General features: G+C 39.8%; 1 protein-coding gene across 3 annotated transcripts in view; it reads left to right on the top strand.

The window, feature by feature from the left end:
• Positions 1–926: 926 nt before the first annotated feature.
• The window catches only part of TRIM2 (tripartite motif containing 2), a 109,645-nt gene continuing 88,067 nt past the window's right edge, over positions 927–22,504 (top strand). Inside the window, exons 1-2 of one of the 3 annotated variants that reach the window (XM_069855726.1) lie at positions 927–1,057; positions 3,217–3,279. The gene's annotated coding sequence lies outside the window, so the exon portion shown is untranslated. Of the gene's footprint in view, positions 1,058–3,216; positions 3,280–21,548; positions 21,818–22,457; positions 22,501–22,504 lie in introns of those variants that run through there. The other 2 variants (XM_069855725.1, XM_069855721.1) reach the window with 2 other exon arrangements.

The raw sequence follows: 22,504 nt of genomic DNA on the forward strand, positions 1-22,504 counted from the left end.
TGGGATGGGAATTTACAGAATAGCTGCAAATGATGATTTTTGTCTCAGCTGCTAATGCAGCTATTTCAGTGTGATGAATGGTTGGATTATAAGCCTTCTGGGGCAGAGTATGTTTTTCTTGTGTAAGTGGCTCTGGTATTCTTCAAGGTTCTTCAAGTCTTCTTAAAGACTATCCTACAGCATGCGGTTTGTCTGCTTTTGTGGTAATGGCATATATAGAATTAGGATTTGGAGGTGGAGGGGAAGCAGCAGGGGAAGTACCAACAGTTTACCTTTGACACGTGACCTAGTATAGCTACTGATAATGTTGATAAGCAGGGGAAAATGCGTGCAGAAATATTCCTTCCTCTTTGTCTATAAATATATATAACACACTAAGCATATTTCTGCATGCTTTTTAAAATTCTCTGCAGCACTCTCTCTTCTGTGAGCATACAGGATTATGCATTAAGGCAGAATTAATCCCTCACTGTGGAACACACAGGCTCAGCATATGCCACGGCTTTGCTCCAAGAAGGAGATTCAACCATAGCGGTAAAAGAACAGCAGATTCTTGGCAGGACCTTCTTCCATTTGTCTCTGAGAGTGAAACAGTTAATAAATCAGTCCTGCATCACTGCTGGATTAGCAATCACACTCCCAAATACTAATAACTGTTCTCACTCTTTCTGCTGAAGATTACCCTTAAATCCTATCAAAGGACAAGATGCTTTTTGCCTTGACTGGAATTAGCACCCTAGTGACCTACAGCCTAAGTCAGTAGTCAGTAAACTAACTCTCTGACATGGTGAAAGAAGAGGGTGCCATAACTAGACCTACTGTTTATTAAGATTGTTTTAGTTTCTCCTGTCAATGCCTCCACTTTCATATTTCTCCTTTTTCTTTCCTATTTCCCCCCCACATACACACCTTGGCCACTCAGGCAACGTAAACTGAAGCTGAACAGAAGGAAGTTTGCCACAATAAATCACTGAAGAGTCTTTTGAGGGACTGCACAGGCTGGGGGAGTTTTGCAAATCTGAAGACTCTGGAGGAGCTGGAAGAGAATTAGGAGAAGGTAAGTACTTATCATGTTCTTTCTTGTTAAGAGAGCAGATGAGCTTACTTACTTCTTGTCTGCAGTTAAATATGGTCTGTAAAACTGCCTGCTTCTCTTGGTCTGAAAGCAGAGAAACAGTACCAGAGATAGGTCATAAATTGATGAGAGAATTAATTATCTGTGAACTCTCCTTGTCTGCAGTTTTGCAGGAGACTTGCTTTAAGCTGAATGTTGGGCATATAAGCTGTTGGAACACTTTCCTTGGTTTTTGAATGCTCACCAATGAAATAGTTTGGTTTCAGCAAAGACTCCTTACTATACCTTGTAATTACTTCATGTTTATTTTTATGTTTGTTCATTATCACTGGGATTCATTTGCAAAAATACAGGAGTATTTTATGTGCAGAGAATATACGTAAAGCAAGATTGCACTAAACTTACCAAGCATTTCATTTTTAAGGAGCAGATATTTTAAACATAACTGAATTAGAAACCTACAAGATGTATGTACTATATTTTGAATAGTAATTTATATACTTATAGATTCATTATATGGAAGATTCATGTTAAAGTATCTTCATAGTTTTTCTCACAGCCTCAGAATATTTTTGCTAATCTGTTATTAGATTTAAAGGATGGTCTGAAGGATTTAAAGTTTCTTAGTTTGAAGACAAAGGTAACAGGATATAAACTGAAACGTATAAACAGTGTTTAAACTCTATCTTGAACATATAACCAATGATGCATGCTTGTGCAAGTAACTTTTTCAAGTGCTTCCCAGTAAATGTGCAACCACAGTATGTTTGCAGAGATGTACTTTCTGATATGATCCAGCATGGTTATCTTTTGGAGTGATCTATTAGATAAATAAATGGGCTAACATTCAGATCAGGGCTCATGGTGTCTAGCTCTAAGACTTTTGACTCTTTTGTTCAGAACTATTGAATCATAGAATTAAGTTTTCACCAACATTTTAGCAGCTATTTGGGAAATGGTGTAACTATTTTAGCTGAAACATGATTAAGAATATGGAAAGGCTTTAAGACTTCATGCTGGTAGTTTTCAGTCCTTCTCTAGAGCTTTGAACCCTGTAGTAGTCGGGACCTTTGATTTTTTTTTTAATTTTTTTTTATTTTTCATAAAAGCTTAAAACTTCTTGGCTTATTTTAAAACAGAAAGGAAATTACAAGATATTTTTGGTACCTCACACTTGTCTTTTTAAAAAGGAAGGAATTAGATGTGCTGTGTAAACATTTGCATCTTAGCTTTTAATATGCGTACAGACCTAGTGTGATGTAAAGAAAAGCTGTTTAGAGAATAGTAGACTCTAAGCACTGTGGCCATCAGGAAAATCCAAATTCCATTCTTGCTTTGCCAAGGTTTATTTTGGTTTTTTATCACCTTGGACAAGGTGCTTTATCAATCAGGTCTCTCAACACCTAGGCTACCTCTCTACCCAGGGGCATCACAGTGGTGAGTATGTAAGGGACAGTGAGCTGCTTCAGTATTGCTCTGATGGGCAGCATGTGAGTACCTACAAAGGTCACTCTCTCTCCCTGCAGCAGGTCCTGCCCTGAGGAAGGTGGCTTCAGGTCTCCGTAGATGATGAGTAATATTTCAGCGCTGTGGGTTGGCCCCCAGGCTAGTACTCAGCTGGCAATGGAAAATTACACGACCACAAAGAACCAAATGTGAAATGCTGAGCCGTATTGCCAAGCTGGAGAAAGATGCAGTGCTTCCATCTTGTGTCATATAGTGTGTACTCCATTGTGTTTCTTCATCCTCCCCAGCACTGCCTCAGGACACTAGAATCCCGAGCCATGACTAGGTTTTAGAGGTACTGTAGTAATACAAACACTATTGCTACCACTAACCAGCTTGATTTTGTTTCAATAGTGATCTGCTCTGCAAAACCACGAACCCAAGTTAATTACACAAGGCAAGGGAATGTGGAATTATTACAATAATTAGACCAGGACAGCAGCCTCAGTCCAGGAAAACAGCTTTAAACACAACTGTGCTGGAGAAAGTTCAGTCCAGCTCATTAGAACCAAATATTAAGATCACAACCCTTTCCTGAAACGTCTTTTTTAAAACTGCCTCTCCTATTGGCTGCTGTTATCTGGAGAACTGCACTGCCTCTGCTTGATAGCATGTCCTTTTCCTCTCCTGCCCAGCCAAACTGAGACCAGCAGCTCCTACCTAACCATGACTCTGCCCTCTGCACCTGCCCTGGCCTGGTAAGTCAGAGGTTGTAAACCTCCTCTTGTGCTCTTGAGGGTATTTTCATCTAACGTGTACTTGTGTGCTGATTTGTTTCAATAAACATCGATAGAGGAAAACATAGGTATGCCTATATTTGGGATTAGTATTTACACTTTATTTATGACACCTTCTAGTTCTTGAAATTCTCTGAGACTAACAGACACCTGGTGTTCCAATCATATCTTAAGTTAACTCTATCTGCAGAAGCTGATTTTTCCAGTTTTTCTCCTTCATCTGTTATGAGTACTGGCCTGAACTGACTGACCTTAACAGCTTCGCTCTGCCAAGTGAGGTCTACTGGATTTTACACCTGCTGCTACCTCACCTGTCTGGATGTGACTGCTATCACGTTGCCATAGCCAATGACTGCTCAGAGGGCTAAGGTTAGGCTTTTGAAGCAAATGAAGTATGTAGTCACCCAAGTCACATCAATTAGAATGGAAATTTTTAACTGCAACTCTTCTAAAGTTCAGTACAAGATTAGTATTTATGAAATGTTGTAAAACCAATTTCTTAAATCTCCAAAGAGTGGATTGTGTCCACAGTGGCATCTCCTCAGTCTGAAAACCTGTGAGACAGCATTTCTTGGGCTTTAAGGTGAGTCAGTTCTCACTAGGGAAGGACAATAATACTGCCTTAATGGATGATAACTTCAAAGAAATTGGTACAGCCCAGCTGTTCACAGCCTGTGGACTTCAGAAAAAATGATGTGTTTGATAGTGTTAGGAGCAGAGAAAGGCTGATGAGGAAAAAGACCAAAAGGAAAAAAAGACAGGGAATGACTAGATAACTGCATGGAGATGAGGAAGAATGCCTGAGGGAGTCAAGTAAGGAATACGGATGTATGCCTTATGAAATGGGATAGATGGGGTTAAAGTAAGAAAGTAATAGTGAGGAAATGTAGTGAATATGAGTATAGAAGAGAGACAACCTGAGAGGAAAAACATAGCAAAAAAGGTAATATATAATGAAAAAGGTCTTACTGAGCTGACAGAAAAATGACCCTAGAGGATAAAAATGCAAAACTATAAAGCCTGAGGCGAAACATTAGCCCTGGCAGCAGAGGAAGTTAAGGTCTTTGGAAGAAGGAAAAGAAAAGAAGACAATCTATGCACATTTAGAATTAATTTTAACTCATATCCTATTGAAAGTTTATTCATCAGGTATGATGCTAAAATACTTACGTTTTCTTTTCCTGAGTTGAAAAATCTCAAAAAGTTGAAGTTTTAAAGTACTGAGTTTTTTTAACAGCCTTTCCTACAAAAGGTCTCATGCTTTAATTACCATCACTGAATGGTATGGTGTATGATCCACAGAGACTGCCACCCAAGGACTTTAATTTTTTAGCAGGCCTAGCTTCCTTGATATGCCTGCAGTGTGACACAGAGGAGAGATTCCCCGGATGGCTTAATGCAGGCTGAATGTAGTTATTATTGCACTGTTGTTGAAGCAGCACAAGCCTCAGTGTGGCCTGTGTATGTCTGAGTAATGTTTGAGAGCTGAAATCTGTGCTGTTGTCATTGTACTTATTTAATGTGTACGTAACTGGTAGTCAGGTGCAGGACTGTAGCACAGATGTGTCAGGACTGAACTTCATAGATGCAAGAACAATGTCAACATTTATAAAAATGCAATAATCAACACATTTGCTTTTTCACCCGCTGACACAGCTTCATGTCTTGCTAGTCCTGGCTACTGCTAGGAAACTATGTGCCAAAAGAAAACATCCCGTTTTAACAGGGTTTACATCTGAGGGAAACTTGAGCTCCTGAAAGACTTAATTCACTTTAAATGTAAAATATAATCTGGGCAGTCTAATTTTTCCTAGCAGGAGCAAGAATACAGTAGATGATAATCTTATCCTCCAGGAGAGTGAAGATTATAAAAAGGACGTTTTTAGAAATGGTTTCCTTCTAGCTGAAGTATGAAATTTCTCGTAGAAGATGAGTTGCTTTATTCAGCTAAGTTTTCATGGAGACCATAAAATTAATATTCAAGTAGCTCAAACCTCTTAGCATTATTGATTCTAAAAATATGTATTCAGGACTTAATATTGTTTCAAGTAAAAGGGGTAAAACTCCAGTCTAGCCCTTTGTGGATATAGTAAGTAATATGTATTTGTTTCACGTTTACAAAGTAACTCTTTTCTTAGAGTTATCTTATACCAAACTCTGTTATGCATCTGATTTATGTAAAGCAGCTTACGTGAGTGCCACTGAAGAACTTCAGCTGTTATTATGAGTTCTTTACCTTCTCAGTATGTGTTAATTCTTGTATCCCCGCTCAAAACACTTATCCCTGTTCTTGAAAGCAGAACCCCATCACCTTACATCCTTTTACCTCATTGAAAAATGAGGTAAATTTTTTTGAAGCCCAGATGAAGAAAAGAAGACAAAAGTATCAAAGAGCAAAATAGAAGTTATTAGATAACTGAAAGAATATATACACTGAGTGACAGAGAATGCAGGCAAAATAAAACACATCAGTCAAAGCTGGTAAATATTCTAAGGCTAAAATATTCCTGAAAAGTTATAGTAGCACAACAAAAGCAGCTTTTCTTTGTTTCAGGTCTTTGGAAAATTTTATTACTAGCTTTAAGGGTCATTGCTGCAAGTTCAACCAGCCTAGAGAAAGTGTTATTTGTTCCTATTTCTAACAAACCACATTGATGAGACTCTGGAGTACTTTCCTCATAATAATCCCCTTGTTTGTTCTTGTATTTCTACACAATAGCTTTTTAATGTCTTGTCATGCCAACGTATGCCTTTCTATTGAGAAATTTTCCACATAGAAATTATTCTTGCTTCTTTTGTTGAACAAACAAGCTATGTAGTATAGCTTGTTTCACTTACTCATATTTACACTTGCTCTGAAGGATAAACTTCTTCGAGAGTTAAGGAGTTTGACTCCACCACTTAATTTCCTTGTGACTGTGGTCTTAGAGACATTCAGGACTGGGTGTTTAGTTTGAAGTGTTAATCATCAGGCTCTGGTAACATTTTCAGAAATGCTAAATGCCTGCTGTGATGACAGGATTGTTCAGGGGAACACCTAAACCTCTAATACTCAATCTTTTCAATAGCTTAATCCTGGAACAAAAACATTGGGGGACTCAGAGAAGAAGCCATTTTGGGATACGTAAAAAAAGAAGAGTCCTCATTTGCCTCAAGTAGTTAAGTGCAGCCAATTCTTATCACCCACCCTTGTAAACCCTTTTAAAATATGTGATTGCAAGTTTCTGAATAGGTGCTTTGTCTTGAGCCTGATAGTAGCAAATGTTCACACAGTGAGACTCCTGCTACTAAAAGCAGCTTTAATGCATATTCTGACTGAGACCTGTGATCAGTAAACTTACCCAAAACTTTGTTGTAGCCAAGCACTCATCCTGCTGTGAATGGCATAGGACTTGTAAGGTGACTGCTCCTATGCCTTTCTATTTTTATATCCGACTGGGCTGGGAGCACAGAACTGTAGCTCTTGAGCTGGAGTAACAGTAGTAAGTTCCATTTTATGTTGATATAAATTAAGATTTGTACCCTTGACCATCCTGTGCTGTCATTTGTCTCTAGTTCCAATGAATCAAGTTCACCTCCAGTGTCTAGAGACCCTCAGCACATTGAGCTAGGTGAGCTGAGCCAGATACCTGATGCATTCTGTGTTCAAATACCATCTGCACCCTCCTTTTTGAGAGTACGTTACCAGTCATTGTGCTTGGCTCTTGATATTTATTCTGGTGTGGTTTTAGAGTTTCCACTGTCCTTCTCTGAGAACATTGTGTATTCTGCCTTCATGACTACAGAAAAGGTTGCAATACGAGGAGAGGCGGGTCATAAGCATCTTCCTTTGTATATTTAAACTTGCGCCTGTCCGTCCTGAAGTTATGTTCCCTAGTTCAAGTACATCAACTAGAAGTGCTCAGCTCTGAATTCATGGCACTTTTTACTAATAAGCTTTGGATAGTTTTAGTATCTGCAAGTCCTGTCAGTATGACAGTGGAGTGCTGCAAAAAATTAAATAGCTTCCATACAGCCAGGTCCTAATAATTAAAGGTTCCTTTTAGGTTAGGAATGAGAACTTAAAATGTATGCTGTTTCACTAGATGGGAAGCTAGCAGAAGCTCTGCAGTGCTGAAGTTCATGTGCCCTTGTAGCTTGCTTGCAGGAATCTGGACATTTGCAGTAGGCCAAACTGGAACCTAAAGACACAGGTTGTGATTCTCCATCTGAAAGGAATATGGGTACAGCCTCCAGATTTATTAGCTGAAGGTGGAAGAAAAACCCATTTCTCAATGTTTTTCATGCAGGCAATTAGCATGGATCTACTGCTATCTTTTTAGCTACAGTTGCTATGGAAAATAGTAGTTAAGGCTGGCAAGACTGCACAAAAGGGAACTCTTGTAAATGTAATAATGATTCAATTGTTTTAATCCAATATTCTTGAAGACTGTGGTGGCTCTGCTGTCTGCCAGTTTTTAATATTTGTACAGTCATGGAATGGTCAAGGAGATGCTTGCAAAAAAGATTTGTCATGGAAATCCATTCTCTGTTGTTTGCTATTGATTATTTTCCATGAAGGCTCCAGCCAGCCACTCAGTGAAAAAGACAATGGATGAAAAGCGTACACATAACTCAAATAGTCAATAGCTGGTATGTTCATGAGCAACCAGCATCTCAAAAATAGGCCACCAAACTGTTCAGCAAAAGCGTACAGGGACAAACTGTGTTTCTTGGCAGTGACAAGTATTTGTGAGTGATTGTGAATTAGAGAAAATCAAAATTAGAGTCAGCTGGCAAATAGTATTCAGCCAGCTCCAACACTGGCACTTAAAGTCTCAAAGAAAGTGTAGAAAATAGTCTGCCTGTAGGGGACTATCTGATACAAAGATAGTGCCTCCTTTTGGTAAAACTTACACAGAGAAGATTCAGTCAAACAACATTGAAAAATACAAAGTTTCATTTTCTGCTGCTGTGCAACTTTGCCATTTGCATACAAATGTCTGGCGCTATCAAGTCTGGAGCATCAATATAAAGCTCATTATTACCTAAAGAAAACTACAGGGAAAAATATTAAAGCTACTTCAGTATGATTACAAGAAGATACTTTGTGTCAGTTTGATGTTAAATCAAAATGTCAATGTTGTTTCAGCAGTGGGATACTGCAAAATGATAAAAGCAAGACTTCTTTTTTTCTTCTTTTTTTTTTTTTTCTTCCCTAACAGAGCATTTGCTGGCAATTTAAAGGCCAAGCAGTGTATTGAAAAACAATATGTAATATGCAGGAAGTATAAGATGAAATGTCTAATAGACATTTTGTAGGTCTTCAGGCATCTGAAATAATAAGGCTGAGGATATGTGTAAGAAGTTACACAGACCATCTGTAGTGAGGCGATTATCGCACTAATTACAAACAGCATGATCCACAGGGACATGTAGGCATCCCTTTGTGGACTGCAGACCTAGTGCCTATATTGATTACTCAATAGAAAGCAACCATGATATTATGGTTTTGGTAATTTATTCAGGTATTTTACAGAGACTGTGGAGGCAATAGATAAATAGGATATAATAAATAAACAGATCTTGAGACCTACAGTGCTTCTACCATACTAGAAGTTCAGCACTGTGTAAGCACAGTATAAAAATCTACATATTGCAGACAGGGCTGTTCTGTCTTCCCTGAATGTTTCATTGCTTGGCTAAGTTAATTGTACACAAGCACAGCATGATGTTCCTTAGCTGCTTCCTTTCAAGCTGAGGGAAAACACTTGATAAAGGACAAAAAGACTGATTTGCAGCAGATCAGTCGAAGCAAATCCCATTTTAATTGAAAAATGAAAGCATTTCTTCTCATTTACTCTCATTTCCATTTATAAATGGAAAAGTTTAGGTGTATTTTTCATACTGCAAAGTTACTGAACTGCTTTTACTTAGATTTAATGTTTGTCTTTTTAAGGAGTCGCTGGAAATTGCTAGCTAGAGATGTGAGTTTCAAAGCTCTTCATAACTGATACTATAATATTATCGGGAGATAAGGAGAGATTAAAGGAACTTTCAATAGAATGTTTATTCACGTTGCTTCTTAGTTAATGAAATTGTTACCTTTGGTTGTTAGTTACCTACAAGGAAGACTCTTCATAAGGACTCTTTGCTGGCTTTTTGGATACCCAGGCTGTAGTTCCAGGAGAGTATTCTGTCAGTAGCTCCCAATAGCTCATTTGTCTTCATTCACTGGAAGCTACCTTACCCTCACTTGTGCCAGCGTGACTGACTTCTAACCTAAATCTGTGAAATGGTCCATTTAAAAATGACATATGTTCTCATTTCAGTAGGGAAAACTCATTTTGGAAGTCTGCTTTGGAATGCAGTCACACAAGCTGTTGGATTGTGCAGGGTATTAACTTCTGCCAAGGGGCTGTGAGGAACAGTGCTAGGAACCTGTGGCAGTGGATGTTCTGTTGAAGAAACAATGGCAAGAAACAACAGCCTGAAAATACAGACTCTCTTTAGAATTAAAAGGGTGGTATTCTTGCCATTTCAGCAGACTCCTTTAAGAGTATTTTCTCCTATTACAATGAAGGAGCTAGACCCTGTCTTAGGTACTTTCAAATTCCAGTTTTGCTAGGAGTGTGTTTTACATGCCATACATGTCAGGAAGAAGTTAAACAGCTTGTACATAAACTTGGAAGAAAAGATACATAAATAGGTGGGTTTTATTCTTTTAGTATCTGATCCAATGACTTCTTAAAGTTAGTAGAAAGTCACAACCGACTTCAGTGAACATTAAATCAAGCCCTAAACCAATAACTCCTGTTCAGTGCTACAGTCATTGAAAGACCCTCATCAAGTGGATAGAAATGCTTTTACAAAGGATTCCTGTCATCATATGGCTCAGCCTGGTTCCTTATCCTAGGTCCCTCAGCAGCATAACTGCTTTCATCTCTTTGCCTTGCTTTGCAAGAGCCTGAGGCATCATAAAATCCCTCAACCCTATACCCTTTGTTGAATATAAGCATATTCTTTGACAAACTGCTTGGAACAGGCATACTTCAGCTAGCATTGAAGTCTATCTAAATAGGAATGTTTTGTGGTTCTTTTGTTGCTGTTGGTCTTGTTTTGTGTGGGAAGATGATATGTTTTGTTGATTTAAGATCTTTCTGCAACTTTAGAGACTTCTAGTTGTGCATTTGGTGTTTGAAAGCAGCTGGATTCTTTTATCTCCAAACTTGCCAAATGGAATTTATTCCACAGACCCCTTGGCATTTTCCAGAATAAGCTGCCAACTCTGACTTTTTAAAATAACTCTATAGCTTTTTTCTTCTTCTTGTGCTGTCAGCTTGTTTTCCAGGTATTTTTGGTATAGAATAAAAGCTTGAAAACATATGCATAAAGCAGGCACATTTCAAAAGGAAGACTAAGTTTTTGAAGAAAAATAGAGTGAGAAACAAAGGCATATTGGAACATAGACCTGCCAGGCTTTTAAGATCAAATGTAAATCATCAGTATCATGCTGTGGCATGCAGAGAAATCTCAGAACTCACTTGAAGCTGGTAATTGAGCACATGGAAATTGTTCCTGTGAAAATGATAAATCATGAAATATTGCATTGCCCATGCAGTAAACACTGCAATTTTGTGAATCAGTTTTCTATGCAGATGTTTTTTATTTTGTTTGATTTGATCTTTTCATTAGGGGTCTAATTCAGAGTTCCCAGTGAACTAGGAAGTAATCCACATTCAGAATATTTGAAATGTCACCACATATATTTCTGTTGAGTACTGTAAGTGGAAACTCCAAAATTGTTGGAAAAGACTTCTATATTCAAACACGATATGGAGTACATACATAACTACAACTCATGAACATTGTAATACATAGCTTTTCAAACCTCTGTTTTTCTATTTGGATGTTTGTATTGGTGATCTTAGGAAAGAATAGTGATGATAAGCAAGCCAATGATGCCCCCTAAAGAGAGGGAGTATGGGAATCTGCTGTCTGCACTGCAGTTTTGTCATACATTGGACTTGGGGTTGGCGACTACTTTTTCAGAGAGAGAATTATCTCTTATATTTGCTGGACGAGGACCAACAACACTCAATACTAGGGGATATTCAAAACATTTCTGATGCAGTTTAGGAATATACATGTAGGTTTCAGGGTCTTGCTCAGTGCTGCCTGACTGCAATTGAGTACTATGACAAGAACCATTAAAGAGGTCTGGGTGGTAACCAAAGTCCTGTCATATTTCTGATAGGTCTCTTACATGCTGGGTATCTCCAGCCAATGTTATTCAGTGTATTAAATGGGGACAACATTTCCTCCATAGTGACACTGTGCACTGCCAGCTTCCCAGACATGCAGAGCAGCTTAGAAAAATTTTCTAATTAGAAAAATTTTCTTAATTCTATATGTCTACTTGTGGTGGGGTGACCTTGAAAATGGGTATGATACTCATGTCTTAATGGTCATCCACACCATCAGAGCAGAACGTTTTATTTATTGCTAGCTAACCTAAAATTCCCCATAAGATACGAGTGGCAGGATAATTTATTTACATAAGCCAAATATAGATAGCAAAGTTAGTAGGTGCAGAGGCAAGCCAAAAGAAATAAAAGCAAATCTTTATATCTACCTGTATTTTAGGTCATCTTGAGCTAACATACAGTCAGAAAGCTTTGGTGCTTTATGGCTTGGATACAGACTCTTTGCTTCACTGGACTGCAAACGAATCAGTAGTTCGTTGAGAAATAAATGTTCTTTCAGCTGACTGATGATGCTTAAACCTCAGTACGTAGTTCTTCACAAAGCCATATTCATATAAACCAACCAGATACAGACATGTAAGATAGATCAGAAATTTAGTACATTAGCAATTCTTGAGGCTTATCATGCCAACAACCAATGTGTTTGCTGAGACAGTGGATTAGAGAGAAAGATTTTCAGGCATTATTTTCTGAACCAGCAGACAAAAAGACATAGAAAGGATTTACTGCTTTAATCAACTTTTTATGTGCTGTGCAGAACTACAAAAATATTGTTACCAGTGACAGAAAAAAAATTTCCTGCCATATTTAAGCATGATCAGATTAAAAGTGCATTTTGCATGCAAAGACCCACTTCATAAAGACTGTGGATGAAAGCCTAACTCCGCTGAGACCTGTAGCAAATATCCTATTGACTTAACTGAAACCAAGATTTTACCCTGAATTTATAAAGTGGTAAAGCACTACTAAACCACACGCACCATAGCGCACTCCCAAAATTCTAGTGGTTTGTTTTCAAGGATTGGCAAAAGTGCTGTTGTGAGGTGGTATTAAGCCAGTGTTTCCATTGTAGGTTATCCACCTTTGTTGGTATGCAGAAGAATGTTGTTAAACACTCCCCTCCTAAAACTATTCTTAATGTCAAATGGACATTTTTACATGTTACTTTAGGTTTTAAATGCATTTGCCTATTTGCAGTCCTTTGGAATTTGCCTTTTGTGAATACATGAGATTTACCTGCAATTGCCTAAATATGTCACTATTTTGTTTTAACATGGGTTCAAAATATCACAGTTTTGCACAGTGTAGGGTAACCAAATTCTGAAGATCTCTGTTATGAGCTTCTCCAATTGTTTCTGGCTTGTTTCAGAATAACTTTGTCTGGGCACGGAAACAGAAGAATCCTAGGTGCTAAGACTTCCAACGAGGACAGTTAACTAATTCTATGACACCTTCTTCCTAGGAACTGAAATAATTTTGTACAGATCACTGTGCCTTTCAGAAGGTGGTACTGTCCATAACTTTTGAAATCAAAAGGTCTGTAATTAACAGCAACTCCAGTCTGTATTGATCTGCTCAAGAACTGAGCATCGTTGTAGTCATACAGGATGGAAGTGCCAGAAGAAACATGGAACTGTAATAATGGAGCTGCTTCCAGACAGTTTGCTAGGTATGTGAAACAGATGTAGATGCACTGTTACTGACACATTAAAGACTGTTGATGTTTTTTTTCATGGGCATACAGTGATTGCCCCAAATTACTAACCTTCTTAAGAACATGTTCAAGCCAAATTGATTTTTGTAAAGATTCACATTGTGGATTACACTGATCATCTTATGTCTCCATATTTAAATGGAGAATGAAGTTTCATTTACTGAGTTAAAGAAAATTACTTCCTGTAGTGGCAGTACAGGAGACTCCCTAAAGGTGTAGTTCCCCTTACAGTCGAAAGGTGGTAGTACAATTTCTATTCCAAGCGCCCAGTAACACAGAGCAACAGCATCCATTGCTTGTACTCATGGAAATGGGATATGGCAACAAAAGAAGGATGAAAATTCATAGATGAAATCGCAAGTAGTTGTTTGTCAGGAGGTGGTTATGACCATGATCTTCAGTAATTCTGAATGTGGCCATGATGGCCAGGTTCAATTTGCTCTAGTACAGCTATCAAGTCAGCTGGTGTCGGGGTGGACATGTGTAATGAAGGGCTTAATGAAAGCTTAGGGTGTTGGAAGAGCATAAAATGAAAAAGTTCTTCTCACCATCTCTGATGTTTTCAATAAAGTCTCTAAAGGCAATAATTGATGTAATAGAAGCAGCAAGTTAAATTAGGCCTAGGTATTGATTACTACAATGTTAATCTCAATGTGTTTTATAGTGGGGTGTGGATAGTTCATAGCAAGAAAATGGTGCTTCTGTGGAAAACAGTACTAGATTTTCCTTAATTTAAAAAGGAGAGAAATCACCATGCAGTAACTGCCCAAACAGAGATTTAAGACAGGCTGTTCCCTGAGAAATGTGGGCACTGCCTGGCACATTTTATTGCCTAGGAATACAGACCAAGTAAGATGCTGATGCTAGAGACAAAGAACTACTTAACCGCTTTTTTCACTGGTCAACAATGGGATTTCATTACCATTTTGTCTGTAATAAATCCTGCTAGAGCAGTTGATGGTTCGGCATAGTGCTGACTGTAGCAGTACCTGGAAAACTTATTTTGCACGAGGGATACATGATTTTCTTCAACAAAGTATAATCACTTAGGATCTAATATTCCTAGGACAGAAATATTTAGATGCATATGATACTGCATCCAAGCTGAGCAGGCAGGAACATGGCTACATGCAGTGTGTGCAAAGATTGTGATAGAATATTTGTATCCTTGGATCATATAGCAGGGATGCTACTGTGAATCTGCTTAGAAATAAAAATAATAACTTGAGATCCTGTAATAAAAGTGCTATGCTTAGAGATGTGTAATATTACTTCAAAAATACTGGCTCTGCGCTGCAGTGCCTATAAAAATTGTGCTTAGTCCTAATAGGTTCAGCCTTCACACCAGAATAAGGCACCCTATGGAATCAATGAAATGCCTTCAGTCTTAGCATAGAACTAGCAAAAAGAAAACAGCAAGCACAGGGCTTTGTCCAAATGTTCTTGCTTTCAGGAGCTAAGGTGAGGTTAAAAAGCCGCACATTATCATATTTGTCTACTGAGGATTCCCTTATGGATATCATCTACTGCAGCAGGGCTGTATTTGGAGAAGGCAAAACAAGTAGTGGTATTTTTCAATTCTCTGGCTTCCAGTTGAAGGGACAATGAGATATATTGCTGAGAAAGCTTGTGCAGGTCAAGGCAGAAGCCTGTTTCTGGGGTGGATGTGAGAATGTTATGCCACAAAACCAAGCGGGTTTTTTTTCTGTTCCCTGATTTCAGCCTCAGCCTAGGAGCAGGAGGAAGTTTGAAACTTCTGCAGACAAAAGATTAGTTCCAGGCACTGGGATTATCCGAGATCCTTCTATATAAATCTATGTATTATCTATGGAAAATAATGATAGGAGCAGACTCACACCTTTGATTCCTTCACACAAGGCCACTTTTAGAAATCAAGGAACCCTTTGTGCATGGAAAATGACTTCCGCAAAATCTGAAGGAGAGAAGATAGTGCTAATGTATCTCACTGTAGCTCTATCCTCCCTCTTCCAGCAGTCTTCGTCTTAATTCAGAGTGATTTCTGCAGCATTCTCTTTTTCTCTGGGAATTCATTTTTTTCAGGCATGGCATAGTGTATGGTTCCTAAATTACAAGTAATCCACTCAAATAGCTGATTTGAACTGGAGTGCTGGAAAAGATTGCTAATGATGGTTTTGAATAAGCACTTTCATTATTTCCATTCCACTTGGAACCCCCACATGCACAGAAAGCTACCCAAGTCTTTCTAAATTGGAGGTAAAGCCATAAAGAGTTCTAACTGGCTGCATGAGTCAATCACATTGGAATATAATTCTACTGGGGGATAATTTTGATTTATGTGTTTTAACTTGTTCCCTTGTACTTAACAAATGTAAAGACATTCTGAGTAAGTAGTGCTGTTAGTGGAAAGTTCCTTCTGGATGTCCTGGAGTGTGGAGACATCTATTTCAGTTCAGAACCTCTAGGGCACAGATGGTGTCACAGCAGGTGATGGTGTCTCTGTGCTGACTTGATGAAGCAGGAGAGCTAAAGGTAATTATTTCTTGTTCCTTTTTTGAGCTTCCTGGGCTAAAAAGGCTAAATGCAGAAGTCATGAATGCTGGTTATAGTGATGGTGTCAAGGTACAAAAATGCAGGGAGAATATGAAGGGTGGACAAGGCGAGGACCAAATGGTGATACCAGCTACTCATTTGTTCTCCAAATAGAAGCATGTTTGACTTATCTTTTACAGATGCACCTTCCCACATGTATACCAACAGCTTAGTTCCAATTGCTGTCTCCTATTTGCTGTCATGTAATAACTGTAAGCAAACCAAACAGTTTTATTTAATAATAAAGGCGAGTAGAGCTCTGCAAACAGGACACTGCATGTACTGTGTTCAAGAGGCTTTTGCTACATATACCGTCATTAAAATGTACCCAGATGTGGTTGAAATCACTAATGGCTGTTAAAGGCAGAACCCACAGCACTGAAAAAAAGGTCTTCCATGTGATTCTCAATCTGAGACAGCTAGGAAGCTGTGCTATGCATCTTGGACGCAGTGCTCTGTGAGGATGAGACAAATTCAACAGCACCTTTTTTATCTTCCAAACTTACATTAATAGATACAATCCAGAACTTAGCAAAGACATATTGAAACTCAGATAATTTTCTGCCTGAATTAGAAACTCCCTGTTCTGTAGAAGCTTGCAGACCTGTTTCCCACTTTTCAGTTATAATGATAATGGTTATGTATCTGGATTTCCTGCCTTTCTGGATAAGGTAGTGAGGCACGGATGAGGCTTTCACCTTTCACTTACATGCTGCTAGAATTCTATAATTTCAGATGGTCAATGAGAAATTCTACTCTTCTGTTTGTCATTATCTTGATGCAGATATGTAGACCCAGTGTAGCTGCTGCTTCTAGTCTATCCATTCTGCTCCTACAAACGTGATTGAGATTTCTAGCTAGCATTCTTCTTTTAATGTTATGGGGCTTTTTTATTAATTTAAGTTTCAATGTGTTATAATTCATAGGCATTAAATTTGGATTGAATCAATAAAGAAGAGTGAAGTAACACAATGTTAAGTGGCAATGTTTTCAGACAGGATCAATGTGTTTGTTTTAGTGATGTAAGAGGAAATCTAGAAGCATTTTAAGTAATTTTGTATTGAAAAGGGAAATGCTATTATGCAGTCTTTGTGATTAGAAACTTACAGAAACTCCACCCTGTAGGACAAGGAAGATCATCAGGGTACAAGTAGACAGTAGAACTAGGAAGATTTTTTAGGTCTAAGACAACTTTGCCACAAGTACAGACAACTCAGAGTTCTTGACATTCTGATGTAATAACTGACCCAGTAAAAGGAGGGCCATTCTGAAATATTTCTTGAAAAAGCAATCTTAATTGACTTCTGGACTTTGCATAGGAATAAAGGCAAGACATTCTGCCTGTGATGGACTGTTGAGTTTCTGCATTGATCTTTTGGATCTCTCTTGATTTTTCTACATCACTCAGCCCTCTTAGGAATGGATAGACCTGTATTTAGCTATTGGCAGGGTTTATCTGAGGTTAAGCACCTTGTTAGAGATGATGCTTTGCATCTTACATTGTCAGACTGCTCTGTGGAATTATATGGTATATGTACTGCTCTCCAGGCAGTTGAACATCATCTCCGCTTCTCACCCTAGGGAGTGACTTGTTCATTGGCCATGTTATGCAATCATATCACAAAAACCTTAGGGACTGTGAAACTACAGGCCTGTCAGTCTGACCTCAGTGCCAGGGAAAGTCATGGAGCAGGTGATCTTGAGTGCTATCATGAAGCACATGCAAGAGAACCAGGTGATCAGGCCCAGTCAACATGGGTTCACAAAAGGCAGGTCCTGCCAAACAAACCTGATCGCCTTCTATGACAAAGTCACTCGGCTGCTGGATGAGGGAAAGGCTGTGGATGTGGTCTTCCTGGACTTCAGTAAAGCCTTTGACACAGTTTCTCACAGCATTCTGCTTCGGAAACTGTCAGCCTCTGGCCTGGACAGGCACACACTCTCCTGGGTGAAAAACTGGTTGGATGGCCAGGCCCAGAGAGTGGTGGTAAATGGTGTGAAATCCAGCTGGAGGCCAGTGACAAGTGGGGTTCCCCAGGGCTCAGGGCTGGGTCCAGCCCTGCTCAATGTCTTTATCAATGACCTGGATGAAGGCATTGAGTGCACCCTTAGCAAGTTTGCAGACGACACTAAGCTGGGTGGAAGTGTTGATCTGCTGGAGGGTAGGGAGGCTCTGCAAAGGGATCTGAACAGGCTGGACCGCTGGGCAGAGTCCAATGGCATGAGGTTTAAGAAGGCCAAATGCCGGGTCCTGCACTTGGGGCACAACAACCCTATGCAGTGCTACAGACTAGGAGAAGTGTGGCTGGAGAGCTGCCTGGAGGAGAGGGACCTGGGGGTGTTGGTTGACAGCCGACTGAAGATGAGCCAGCAGTGTGCCCAGGTGGTCAAGAAGGCCAATGGCATCTTGGCTTGTATCAGAAATGGTGTGACCAGCAGGTCCAGGGAGGTTATCCTCCCTCTGTACTCGGCACTGGTGAGACCGCTCCTTGAATACTGTGTTCATTTCTGGGCCCCTCACCACAAGAAGGATGTTGAGGCTCTGGAGTGAGTCCAGAGAAGAGCAACAAAGCTGGTGAGGGAGCTGGAGAACAAGCCTTATGAGGAACAGCTGAGAGAGCTGGGGTTGTTTAGGCTGGAGAAGAGGAGGCTGAGGGGAGACCTCATTGCTCTCTATAACTACCTGAAAGGAGGTTGTGGAGAGGAGGGTGCTGGCCTCTTCTCCCAAGTGACAGGGGACGGGACAAGAGGGAATGGCCTCAAGCTCCACCAGGGGAGATTTAGGCTGGACATTAGGAAAAAATTCTTCACAGAAAGGGTCATTGGGCACTGGAACAGGCTGCCCAGGGAGGTGGTTGAGTCACCTTCCCTGGAGGTGTTTAAGGCACGGGTGAACGAGGTGCTAAGGGGCATGGTTTAGTGTGTGATAGGAATGGTTGGACTTGATGATCCGGTGGGTCTCTTCCAACCTGGTTATTCTATGATTCTATGATTTAATCTGCTCTTAATGAAGCCTGCCAGATCAGTTTACGCTATTTGTCACTATTTTCTGGCCTGGCTGCCAGAGCCTTGGCGATGATTTCTGCTTTTAAAACAAGGAAAGAAACAGGCCGGCCTGCAGTTGGGAGTGTTAACCGAAAACAAAATCTATAAGAAACCCAGGCAGAAATCCATCTTTAATCTGTTTCCTGTGTGTTCTACGCTAGATGAAACCAGATTAGTTTTAATCCCCATAATGACTATTTCCTTGGCTGAACTCAGGCAAGATCCATGCAGGGACTGAGGCCAGATGTATGGTCTGCCCATTCTCTGGGGTAGACTAAAGTTCAGGAACACTCTATCTGGAAAAGTCACAATGTAGTGCAGCCTTGTGCACAGTACTGTGGTTTGTTAGTGACCATGCATGGAGCCAGATTGTGTTTCTGCTCTGAGCTCTGTTGCATTTCTGGTTTATGAGTCAGTATGCAGATCCCTGCTGGCTCAGGTGACCTAGCTCCCACATTGTAGACATGGCCTGAAGTACCTAATGGTCACCCTGAATGCTTCAGGGTATGCTATCCTTACCAGGGACACTAAATACATGTTTCACAAGGCATTGTCTAATTATTGTGTAATTTTGTATATAAGATTAGTTCAGAAGTGGACATAGATATTCTGTTGAAATATTTTCTAGTTTCGTTTTTGGTTTTAGTTTTAGAAGGCAAAAGATTGTTTGTAATGCATTAGGTTTGGTGTATGTCCTATGGATAGAACATGAGGGCCAGGGTTCAAGGATCAAACATTAGGGAGGCCTGACTCGTGTATAGTGTTTAACTAGGAATGTGATGCTTGACAACTCTTAAAAGTTTTAGTCATGTAAGGTGCAGAGATTGTCCTGCTGGGGCTGAACTTTCTCAAATCTAGTTGAAGTGAACACCATACACCAAATCTCCTTTGTTTTTCCTGTGTAAAAGTGTGATAATATTTAACGCTTTCACATCTTCATGTAACACTTGAATTTCACAGACCAAAAGGTGCGTGTGCACAGCCTCTGACAAAGTACTGCCCTGTGTGACGGTCAGAGTAGACCTCCCATCTAGGTTAGCTTGGGTATTAAGTGCAATTCATGGGAGCGGTTTTCTTTTTTCATTTAAAAGTCAAACTTCTTCCAGCACAGGGAAACCCCTTTGGGGGATTTTGTGTTAAGGAAAGTCCCATCACCTGTGGCAGCAGCAGCATTTTTGTGAAACCCTGGCCTAGGTTCTTGAACCACCTGTTCAGAGGAGCAACATCCCAAACAACACCTCACCTTCAGGCAGCATGTGTCTCCTTTGTAGAAGTGTCTCCACTACACAAGAAAGGAACGTAAATGCTGTGGGGTTTGAAGCAACGCTTACTGCCTGCTTTGTCCCACCTGGAGAGCCCCTTTGCACAGTGGAGTGTAGGAGGACCTTGTGTAAATTTGGGGGAAAATGTTCTGTAGGCAAAATGCTCTCTCTTGTTCATCTTCTAAAAAGGAGTAGACTACAAAAATCAGTCCTCATGTATATTAATGTAGTTCACGCAAATAAAAGTTGCTAGAACGACAGGTCAAGAGAGATCTCAATCCACTGAGTCACAACACAGATACCATAGAGGTAGAGGTTTACTAAAGGTTCCCCAACAATATTTTTCAAACTGAAATCACTGATTTTGTGTAGCAGTAAGCAGGTAACTTTGCCTTCTTGGCCGTTTGACTTTTGATTTGCATTACCAATAAAATATGTATCTGCAAGGGTGGCTGCAAATAGGGGAGGATGGGGAGGCATCTACCTACCCAGGAGTCGGAAAACATTTGAGTTGTGATTGCCATTTTATGTCCTTCACAACCTCAGTAGGTCTTCAGCTGCTGATTTAGAAAGGAAAGCCCCCTTGCCCTGCCCAGCCCCATTACCAGGGCCCTAATCTCCAGTCTCCCTGATACAATCTGACAGATCTACCCTCCCCACCACAGCTGTGGGCAGGTTTGTCTCCTCTGAGCTGAGAGAGAAATCGTATAACAACAGCGTATCTTTCCTGCTTCTGCTCCACTGCACACAATGCCTCACTGACTCATACAGATCCTTCCAGGAGCTTCCTTGAGTTTTAATGTAGCACAATTTCATAATGTAGAATAAGTGACTTTGAGGCTGATATTTTGGTTTTGAATGGGGTAGATGTAAACGGTTTGGGTCTTACGTCATTAAGTGAGGTCCTGGTTGCTGGAAGAATAAACACACAGGAAAAAAAAATCCACTCTGTAAGATGCAGTATTGGTTGCTGCAGTCAGCCATACTATCAAGAAAATGCTTCCCTTCCTCCTTTCTTCCCACAAATGTTGAATAATACACCTTGTTTACCAGGATTTACAAATTATTTTTACTTTGTGAGTGATGCAGTGACAGTGGCCCCTACACTGTCATTTAATTCATAATACCCTTGGGTATTTTTACCCTACATTTCTAATGCGATTCTTAAATAACTGTATTTCTTGCCCTCTAGACAGATCAGTTCTAATTTTATAATGAGAATTTCAGTGTTGGATTATTTTAAAAAAGAATCTAGGCCATATACATTATGTAAGGTTGCCATAGTAACACTTTCTCTGAAGGGAAAAGTGACTGTCGTTTCCACAGAAACCACTCCCTGCTGAGACAGGTGTCTCCAAGGGAAGTGAAGGGAATATAAATGAGAGAGAGAAAAAGACGTTCACAGATGTCATATGATCTCTGAGGCATCCCCACAATGCTGCAAATTCATCTGTACATTTCTGGGTTTATTTTTAGTTTGCTGGTTTTGATTGTATGACTGGCACCTTTTCTTGTCATGTAAACTCTGGCCACCCTTCCCTCACATGGAACTGGTGTTGCAACTGGAGGTACGGCAATGCTCCACCTTGGCAGTGAAGTGACCTCATCAGATACTAAAATCCAATGCTCTAGGAACCACTGTGCGTGGGAGAATTTGAATGGTAAATGAGAATTTCCCCTCTTTTTTATTAGCTTTTATTTTCCTGAAAGAAGTCAGCAGAGACAGACAGGTAGGGAAAACCTTCCAGAGAGGAACAGGAGAGGAGTGACACTCGACTCATTTATCAGTCAATGGTTTTGTTCTTTTAGGGTACAAGCATGCACTGCTAGAAAAAATGTATTCTGAAATATCGGGATGTAGTAAAAAGGAATTAACTCAAGTTCTAAGATTTGTTAAGTGAGAAAAAAGGAGAAATTTATTTAATGTACTTTAGTGTCAATAAGGCAACTATGGATTTCTGAAATCCTTTTGCACATTTTTTTCACAAATAGTGTTGGTTTGGTTTTTTTTTTTTTCTTCAAGGGCAATAAAACTGTGGCATTAATTCAAGGCTTAGTGCAGCCATAACTACAGATTAACGGGCTGGCTACTTCATCTTCATCCTGTCATCTCTCTGCTGCTTTATAGGGAAAGCAGGCTGACATGGTTATTAAATCTGGCAGCTGTGTTGTATGCACATGGGGAGCAACTAGAGCACAGCATATAGAAAATGAGTAGCTTTCAGATAACAGCCTTCTTTTCACTGCTGCGAGGCTTGAAAGGCAGCCTAAAAAGCTCTTTCTCTTCTTTGTAATCACCAGTCCCTGGATCAGTGCGCAGATAACCACAAATACAGTTGCAAATGTAA

The sequence above is a fragment of the Phaenicophaeus curvirostris genome, chromosome 4 (genome assembly GCF_032191515.1).
Source record: "Phaenicophaeus curvirostris isolate KB17595 chromosome 4, BPBGC_Pcur_1.0, whole genome shotgun sequence".
NCBI lineage: Eukaryota > Metazoa > Chordata > Aves > Cuculiformes > Cuculidae > Phaenicophaeus > Phaenicophaeus curvirostris.